We start from the raw sequence: 9,745 nt of genomic DNA, 5'->3' as shown, positions 1-9,745 counted from the left end.
GTTAACAGATGCTTCCTTTAGCTGGAATCCCAGTTCTCTGTAATATATCATATATCACATCTCTTATCAAGTCATATTGATATTTGAACCCTAGTTATTTTTGACAATAAACATCGTACTCTCTAGATACATTCATCTGACACGTGTACAAGGGACATTGAGTTTCATTTGAAAATAAAGTAATCATGAACCTATACCGCGATATCATCGAATACCCCATTAGCGTCATACGCTGTCTTAATCCCTCTATGGGCATCGTAAGCTATCCAAAAATTTTGTGGTGGGCTGGTGCTTTAAATATAATAGAGTTTACTTAGTCACATAAAAACTCTAAGTAACACGAGCTCACATTGAGGACATTAAGTTTCTCCAAAACACCCATAAGCTCCACACACTTTACCACTTTTTTTAGTAAATTCCTCTACAAACTCTCCATCCATGTTTATAGAACCACCAAAAAGTTTGATCTCCACTTCCTACCGATATCAGGAGTAAAAAGTCCATCTCAATTAATATGTGGGTAAGAAACAAACCAAAAAACTTTTGTTTTTCTATATTAAACTCCAAACCCAATCTTATCCCCTCCAATGAATAATAGTCAAGACTTTAGAGATCTCAACTGAATCCCTAATCACGATACCATCATCCAAATACCACGCTTGAAGAGAAAGAGTACATCGTATTCCAAAAATTAACGGATGTAAATTTAATGCAAAGAGGAGAGGTCCCAATGGATCCCTCTTGTTGTATACCACGAGCTGGTCATATAAATTCGGACCCAGAATTAGCCTAGCTGATTACCCATAAAAAAACTCCACCCAAGAAGATATAGATGGACACCTAGCTTTGACTTCTTCAAGAATTTTCCCTCTTATTAAAGACATTCTTAAAGTCCATCAAAAGCATAGATAAATTAGGATTTGACCCATATACCTCAATAAACCGACTAATTACGTATAAAATAGCCTCGGCTTCTCCTGAAATTCCTATACCAAATTAAAAATCCCCTGATAAGTAGCCATTTCCTTACCCCCCTCCCCTCAAAATATGTTTACGTATCCCCATTTATAGATAATCAATCTAATTTAGTTCTTAGGAACATAAAATCTATACGGGCTACATTTCCCATTCTGAGATCTAGTAAGGAAAAACTACTAAACCGTCTTCTAATTGTTTTTAGATTCTACGACGATGAATCGCAGCCATGAAGGTCCAAGACTCGGCTATGATTTTGGGACTTCACGGATAAGGCATCTCCCTAACCAAGGACAACCACCCGCTACCAGTTATTATCCTATATCATAGCTATAAGTATAACCATGTCTAGCACCAAATTCTAGATGTATTCCTGTCCCCAAAATGAGAAGTACCCACTAGAAGTACCTACTAGAACACATGATTGGTGATCCCAAGATTTTGGGTGCAAAATTCAGAATTATGCCAAAATTTTTCAACAAAGACACTTGTTGATAGCACAATATAGCTCTTGAAGCACACACCAGAGTTTACAACATATTCTCAATGAGGACACCCATTGACTACATGAAGATCCTTCATTTTAGACATACCACTGAAGGACTCTAACCATGCACATTGCATTTCGTAGTCCCATCAAGAAAAGAATTCTTCAATAAGTACGTACAAAGAATACGTTAGTAAAATCATTTATTATCTTCCTGAATTGCGGAGCTTTTACCTCGAGCATTTCCCTAAACCAAGAAGCATTCCTTAAAATCATGTGGAATTTTCCTAAAAATTAGGTGAAGACGCGCCTTTTTAATCTAAAAAGAGAGAGGACGAGTCCTCTTTTTTGCGACCAACAACTTACTAATATCCATGTCTTTCCCTTTATTCTAAGTTCAATTGACCTGTATTTGATCCAAAAATACCCATTACCAAATTTTGGATATGACACTAGTGTTTAGTTTTCGTATTTAACTATTAGGAACAAGTGACTAGACCTTGAAATGGAGAAACTGAAACTAAAAATTACTAAATAAACATTGATTAGTTATGTATGAGTACCAACTGCTAGACGGTAAGAACCCGTGCACCTATTGAAGCAGCTTCCCTGGAACTAGCTACTGACAATTTGGATAATCGAATCGGTTTCAAATCAGATCCACTTTTAGATTATGACATATTTGGAGACTATACAGATCAGATTATATGAGAATTAGTTCCGGCCTATCTCGGATTAAAATCGGATGAAATTCGGATTAAGATCGGATACAATTTGGTTTATCTCAAATTTAGTTCGAATATTTTTGGAACATCACTTATTCATTTTTCTCAATCCGTGAGACTTTTAAAAATAGCTCTTTTATTTAATATAGTACTTTTAATATGATCAAATGTAATTTTTCAAAAAAAAGACTAAATAATTATATTATCATAAACATAAAATTGTACTTTTAAGTATGAATTTTGTTTATAAATAGGGAATTTTCTTAATATTTAATGTTTAAGAATTTTAAGTTATGACCCGCTAAAGTATATTAACTAAACTAAACTCAAATACACCATATTTCTAATTCGGATGCATATCAGATTACATATTTTCGGTCATATTTAGTTAGGATAATATATTATTCGATTTTGATCGGTTCCTGTTGTGCAAGACATATCTTTACATAACAAGACTAAGTCCCTTTGACAATCCTAATATTTAGTTGACTTATAATTTTATGTATTCTGTAATAATATTTCTTGAGTCTGTAAAATTGTTAAGTAGACTAGACTGGATTATTTTTCAGTAAACAACCAACAAGTTAGGAATAAGTTTCAAGAAGAAGATCAAGCCTGATCATGCCTCAGAATGAAGATAAATTTCTTGGTGAAGAATAATGATGTGGGTTGAAAAATATTCAAAGTCAAATGTTAAAAAGTCACAGATCAAGTTATATCGAGAAGTCTATCGAGAAGTCAGATAAGCTTGTAGAGTAGTCATTGCACTTGTAGAGATGTCACTCTACTTCTAGAGAAGTTATTACACTTGTAGAGATGTCAATCTACTTATATAGAAGTCATTATACATGTGGAGATGTCAATCTACTTATAGAGAAGTCAAAAATATATGTAGAGAAGTGGAGATATCTATAAGTCAAAAGCATATGTAGAGAAGTGGAGATATTGATAAGTCAAAATTACAAGTAGAGAACTAGAGATATTGACAAGTCAAACTGCATATAGAGAACTGGAGATATCGACAAGTCAAACTTCATATAGAAAACTAGGGATATAGACAAATCGTAACTCTTGTAGAGAAATGGAAATTTCGATAAGTCATTCTACATATTGATATGAGACATCTTTATACGGTAATGAAGATCTCGACAACAGCTCAAATTACAGAATGCAACCAACTTGAAGATTCAAGATCAGTCAACAAACAGTTTTATCACTGAAATGGATAGTTTACAAATGCAGCTTGAGGAGTGCAAGATTAAGGGCCAAAATGAACTGGACAAAGGAGGGTCACAGTCCCAGAAGACTATATGCAGATTTGCTGCACTTAAAATGGATATAGACAAAAGGACTTTAGAAAATGTGTTAGTCTATTTTAGTGCAACATCTGTAACCTGTGTATATTGATCTATAAAGCATGTCACGGGTCCTTAGTTCAGGTGTAACAAAAAAAGATCTAAAAATCTTGTATTATATCAAGAGAAATAGCTGAATTCTTATTATTCAAGAGCACAAATTTGTAGCATAACTAATTTGATTTTAATATAATTCAAGTGAGTTTTAATAATTGTGTTTCTGTCTTTATAGTTATCTGATTTTCTCTACATTTACTTAGTCTGTTGAGTTCAAGCTGCCAAACACTTAACTTAATTATCTTGAAAACATTCAAATAAAATTTTTGAGTAGGTAAAACCAAGAAAACACATTCACCCCCCTCTGTGTGCATTTCATACTGAACAAGTGGTATCAGAGCAAAATCTGAAAGTAAACATATTAGATCTTGGAAGTATGAATGCACAAAAACTTAGCAGTACCAAGATTCCTGTCTTTGAAAAATTGAACTACACCTTATGGAAGAAGAAAATGATGTTATTCATCAGGATGGCTCATCCACTATATCTTGAAATTCTCAAGCATGGACTCTTCATTCTTATGGTTAGGGTGCCTGAAGCAACTGAAGGTGATATAGTCATTCCTAGTCAATGCTCCTAAAGATCTATTTACATACACTAAACCAGAAAAGGAGAAACTTCCACTTGAGAATAGCTTGAACTCATTCTAATTGAATCTGTTGATAATGTCACATATAAAAACATTATCAACTGTGAGTCAACCAAACAGATCTGGGATAAGATAAAGATTCTATGTGAAGGTACTGAGGAAGTGAGGTCACAATAGACAAGAATTCTGATATCACGATATGAGGGTTTCATGTATAAACCTAAAGAAGGCATTACTGAGGTTTTTGAAAGGTTTAACAAATTGATAAATAACTTACAATTGCATGACAAGTTCTATGAAGCTGAGGAGGTCAACCTAAAATGTTTGTTCACTCTTCCTGATCATTTGTAACAAAAGATCTCTGCAATAAGAGAAGGGAGAGATCTAGGGAGAATAACTTTGGAGGTGGAGGTTTTATATGGTATTCTTAAAATATATGAGCTGGAGATGATGCAGAGAAACCAATAAAGCTGAGTCAAGGACATGTTATGGATGTGTCATGTGCCTTGATAACTAATGATCAGAAAATAACTAAAAATAAAACTAAATCTCAGACTCAAGTTATACAACCTATTGAGCAGAAGTTCAAGGAATCTCAAAAGCAAGTCATTCTTGAAGTTGGAGAAGAAGAGTTCTATACTATTAATGAATTGGATGAAATGGACCAATCCATGACTTACCTGGAAAGAAAGTTTTCAAATATTAGATCCAAAAATCCAAGATCTTTCAAAGGTAAAAGTCAAACATCCTACAACAACAATTGGAAGGGAAAAACTAAGATCAGGTGCGACTGGAAAATATGGCTATAAATCAAGATCCGTGGACAGATCTAAGATCAGGTGCTATAATTATGACGAGCTTGGCCATTTTTCCATAGAATGTAGACTTGGAGCTTGAGGCTAAGTATGAAGCACTTCTGAAGAAGCAATAACGAAAAGCTTATATTACTGAGAGAAAAAGTTGGGATGATACAGATGATGAAGATGATAATAAAGAATATGGAAACTCTGCTCTCATGGCCTTGGAGGAAGGAGAATCATCTATATTTAAGTCTGAGGTATCCATCCTAACAACCATTGATTTGAATACCTCACAATATAAGGAAATTGTTGAAAAGATGAGTATGAAAATGTTTCACATTCATACAAGCATGGTGGCTGCAACTGAGGAAATGACTAGATTATCAAAAATGAATGAGAAACTGGAAATTGAGAAATAAGAACTAGAGCTGTAGCTTGTGAGCCTATAATCAGTTAGACAAGAAAATGAATATCTTAAAAACAAGCTGAAATGTGCAGAGAAAATAGAGGTTGTTCTGAAATATAAAATTGAGAAAAATGAACTTAAACTTAAGTCATTTAAAAATGCTTCTCAACTAGTTGTCCAATATCACGAAAAGAACAAATTCCATGCTAACATAGCACTTGGTCTGGACTATGAGGTTGGTTCATCTCCAAAAGAAAATCCAAGTTGACAAAGGCAAAGAAAGTGTGAACAAGAAAGTTCCTGTTGTGCTTCAAAAAGTGAATGCACCCATATTCAAATCCTGTGAGGTGAATTTCAGTGAATAGGAGCTCATCATCAAGCAAGAGATTGCAGATGAAGATGAAGAAAAAAATGTCAAATCAACTGTCAACACTGAAAGTGAGAAAAATACTGAGATTAGTCCAGTCACCAAGACACCAGAAACTGAAACAAAAAATGAAAGCACAGTAAAGAAAAAGAAGAACAGAAATGGAAAGATAGGAGTCAACAAAAGCAACAATTATGCTTATGTTGTAGACGCCCCTAGGAAGCAATGTCAAAGATGTGGTTCAACAAATAACCTAACTTATCTTTGTAAAAAGATTGTTAGTGAGCCAAAGTATGGGACATGCAGGTACAATGAAGCTCAGACATATGACCCTTATTTCTTCAGTGACAAGTTTGATTGCATTCCATGCAACATGAAGGTCATGACTAGCTGTCATAAGCTAAGAAAAGATCTAAAAGAAGCTAATCTTATATCTGTGGTAAAAAATGAGGATGTTAGTCAAACTAAGAAAGCCCTTTCTTTTGCTAATCAAACTAAGAAAGTTATTTCTTGAGAATATGCAGGGAAAGAAGAATAAGGTCATAAAATCATTGATAGTGGATGTTCCAGGCACATGAAAAGTGATAAAGCCCTGCTATCACAGTATGAGAAGATGGCCAGCCCTTTAGAGACAACAACAAGGGATTCATAATAGGATATGACAATATAATTCGTGGAAATGTTGTCATTCAAGATGTAGCACTGGTTTGAGGACTTAAAGTTAATCTTCTAAGTGACAGTAAATTTTTAGAAGGTTTCAAAGTTATATTTGACAAAGAAGATAGCTTAATCACAAGCAGGAAGACTGGTGAAACCACTCTCAAGGGAGTAAGAAAAGGAAGCCTGCTTGTTGCAGACATAAACTCAGCAAACAAGGACAAAGTGTATTGCTTCAACACTAAGGCATTAAGTGAACAAAGCAGACTTGACACAAAAATTTCTCTGATCTAAATTTTAAAGCAATCAACACTCTTGTGAAAAGAGAATTGGTGAGAGACATTCCAGCCTTGGAGTTTGTCCAAGATGAAGTTTGTGAAGCTTGTATGAAAGGAAAAATAAAGAGATCAAGTCACAAAATCAAGTATGTGAATTCTTTTAATACTCCTCTACAACTTATTCACATGTATTTATTTGGTCCTGTGAATGTCATGTCCATCTCTAAGAAAAGATATGCACTGGTAATGGTGGATGACTGCTCAAGATATACTTGGGTGGAATTTATGCATTCAAAAGATGAAACTCCATACATTATCATTGAACACATAAAGAAGATTGAGAAACATGTTGAAGATCAAAATTTCGTGAAAAGATTGAGAAGTGACAATGATACTTAGTTTAGAAATTCCATATTAAATGATTTATGCAAATACAAAGACATCACTCAAGAGTTTTTAGCTCCAAGAACACCTTAACAAAATGGTGTAGTTGAAAAATAGAATAGAACTCTGATTGAAGTTGCAAGGACAATACTGCAGGATACCAATCTGCTGACTAACTTTTGGGAGGAAGCTGTTAACACATAATGTTATACTTAGAATATATATTTGGTGAACAAAATCATTGACAAGTCACCCTACTCAATCATGTCTAAGAAGAAGCCTACTGTTAAACATCTTCATGTATTTGGAAGCAAGTGCTTTGTGTTAAAAGACAACTCTGAATATTTTGACAAGTTTGACTCCAAAGTATTTGAAGCCATCTTTCTTGGTTACTCATTGGAAAAGACTGCTTACAGAGTCTATGTGCTAAAATGAAAAAAGATAACGGAGAGCATATATGTGACATTTGATGATGACAAATATCCTGGCTCGAAATACCTTGATGACAATTAAGCTGAAGCTTTGAAATTTGATAACCTCAACCTTGACAGTGATTCTGAAGATGAAGATGAAAATATGCAAATAGTAGAGAAGAAGAAGCTAGTGAACTAGTGAATTATGCATATGAAAACTCATCTCAAAAAAGAAACTCGCCTGAATTTGATAGCACAAACTCAGAGGGAAAGAGATGATGGTTTTGCAAGTCATGCCAATAATGAAGAAAATGAGGACACCTCTAGCCATCAAAATCAACACACCAAAAAATGGGATATGAGTCACACTAGAGACAATATTATTGGTGATCCTAATGCTGGTGTGAGAACGAGAAGTGCCACTGCAAATAAATGCTTACATGCATGCTTCTTATCTCCAATTGAGCCTAAGAAAACTTAAGAAGCTCTACTTAATCTTGACTGGATAACTACTATGCAAGAATAGCTAAATCAATTTGAAAGAAACAAAGTTTGGGAATTAGTTCCTTCACCAAGAAACGAGAGCATCATTGGAACAAAGTGGGTGTACATGAATAAAATGGATAGAAATGGTATTTTTACTAGAAACAAAGCAAGACTGGTTGCTAAGGGTTACTCACAAGAAGAAGGAATTGACTATGATGAAACTTTTGCTCCAGTAACAAGACTTGAAGCAATAAGATTTTTTCTTGAATTTGCTGCACACTTGAATTTCAAAGTGTATTAAATGGATGTGAAAAGTGTATTCCTCAATGGTGAACTAGAAGATGAAGTCTATGTGCAACAACATCCTGGTTTTGAAGATCCAAAATTTCTAGATTTTGTTTACAGACTATTAAACCCTTTATGGTTTGAAGCAAGCACCAAGAGAATGGTGTAATACCTTATCAGAATTCTTAATCAAGAATGGTTTCACCAGAGACACATATGAGAAAACTCTATTCTATAAGCAACATGGTGATGACATTATCCTGTTTCAAATCTATGTGGGTGATATCATCTTTGGATCTACTAATGAGAAGTTATGACAAAGATTATCAAAACTCATGCAGATTGAATATAAGATGAGCATGATGAGAATTTTGTTACTTGGCCTTCAAGTTAGTTAGAAAAGTGATAAGATTTTCATCAGTCAAACTAAGTATGTCAAAGATATTCTGAAGAAATTTGGAATAAGGTATTGCTCACTTGCGTCTACTCCTATTTTTACAGCTACCAAATTGGATGAAGATAAGAAAGGAAAGAGTGTAGACATTCCAAGCTATAAAGGAATGGTTGGATCTTTACTTTATTTGACTGTAAATAGACCAAACATCATGTTTGCTACATGTCTATGTACAAGATTTCAAGAAAATCCTAAAGAATCACATGTAATGGTTGTCAAGAGGATTTTCAGATATTTGAAGTGAACTCCAAACTTGGAATTGTGGTATTCTAAGGGAACTAGTTTTGAAGCTGTTGGATACACATATGCAGATTTTGCTGGATGCAAGGTAGACAAAAAAAGTACAAGTGGAAGCTGTCAATTCCTTGGTCAAAGACTTGTATCATGGTATAATAAGAAATAGTAATTTGTGTCAACTTCCATAGCTGAGGCATAATACATAGCTGCTGGAAATTGTTGTGCTCAGGTACTTTGGATTAGAAATCAACTAATGGATTATGGCCTAGTGTTACAAAAGATTTTTATCATGTGTGACAATACTAGTGCAATATCCATTTTTGCTAATTCTGTTAACCAATCTAGAACTAAGCACATTGATGTAAGGTAGCATTTTATTAGAGAACATGCTGTAAATGGTACCATTGAGTTTTTTTTGTTCCAACAGAAAAATAATTAGCTGACATTTTCACTAAACCTTTAGATGAAACTACTTTCACAAGACTTGTAAGTGAAATTGGTATCCTAAATTCTTCATCATAAGGCAAGAACTCAGCTAACATGTTGCAACTAGTGTTGTAAAAAACGCAAATCGGACCTAAGCGCTGATGTCAACTTCTAGCGCCTAAGCGCTAAAGCGAACGCTTAAGCGGTTTTAAAAGCGGGCCATTAATCGGATTAATAATAAATAAAAATATGTATATATATTAAAAATACTGAATATTATTTTGAACAAAGAGATAACATCCACATATTATAATAAACCAATAAAATGATCTTTCACAAAGTCATAATTAACTAAAAAAATACA

The sequence above is a fragment of the Apium graveolens genome, chromosome 3 (assembly GCF_009905375.1).
Source record: "Apium graveolens cultivar Ventura chromosome 3, ASM990537v1, whole genome shotgun sequence".
Taxonomy (NCBI): domain Eukaryota; kingdom Viridiplantae; phylum Streptophyta; class Magnoliopsida; order Apiales; family Apiaceae; genus Apium; species Apium graveolens.
This window is presented reverse-complemented; position numbering follows the sequence as displayed.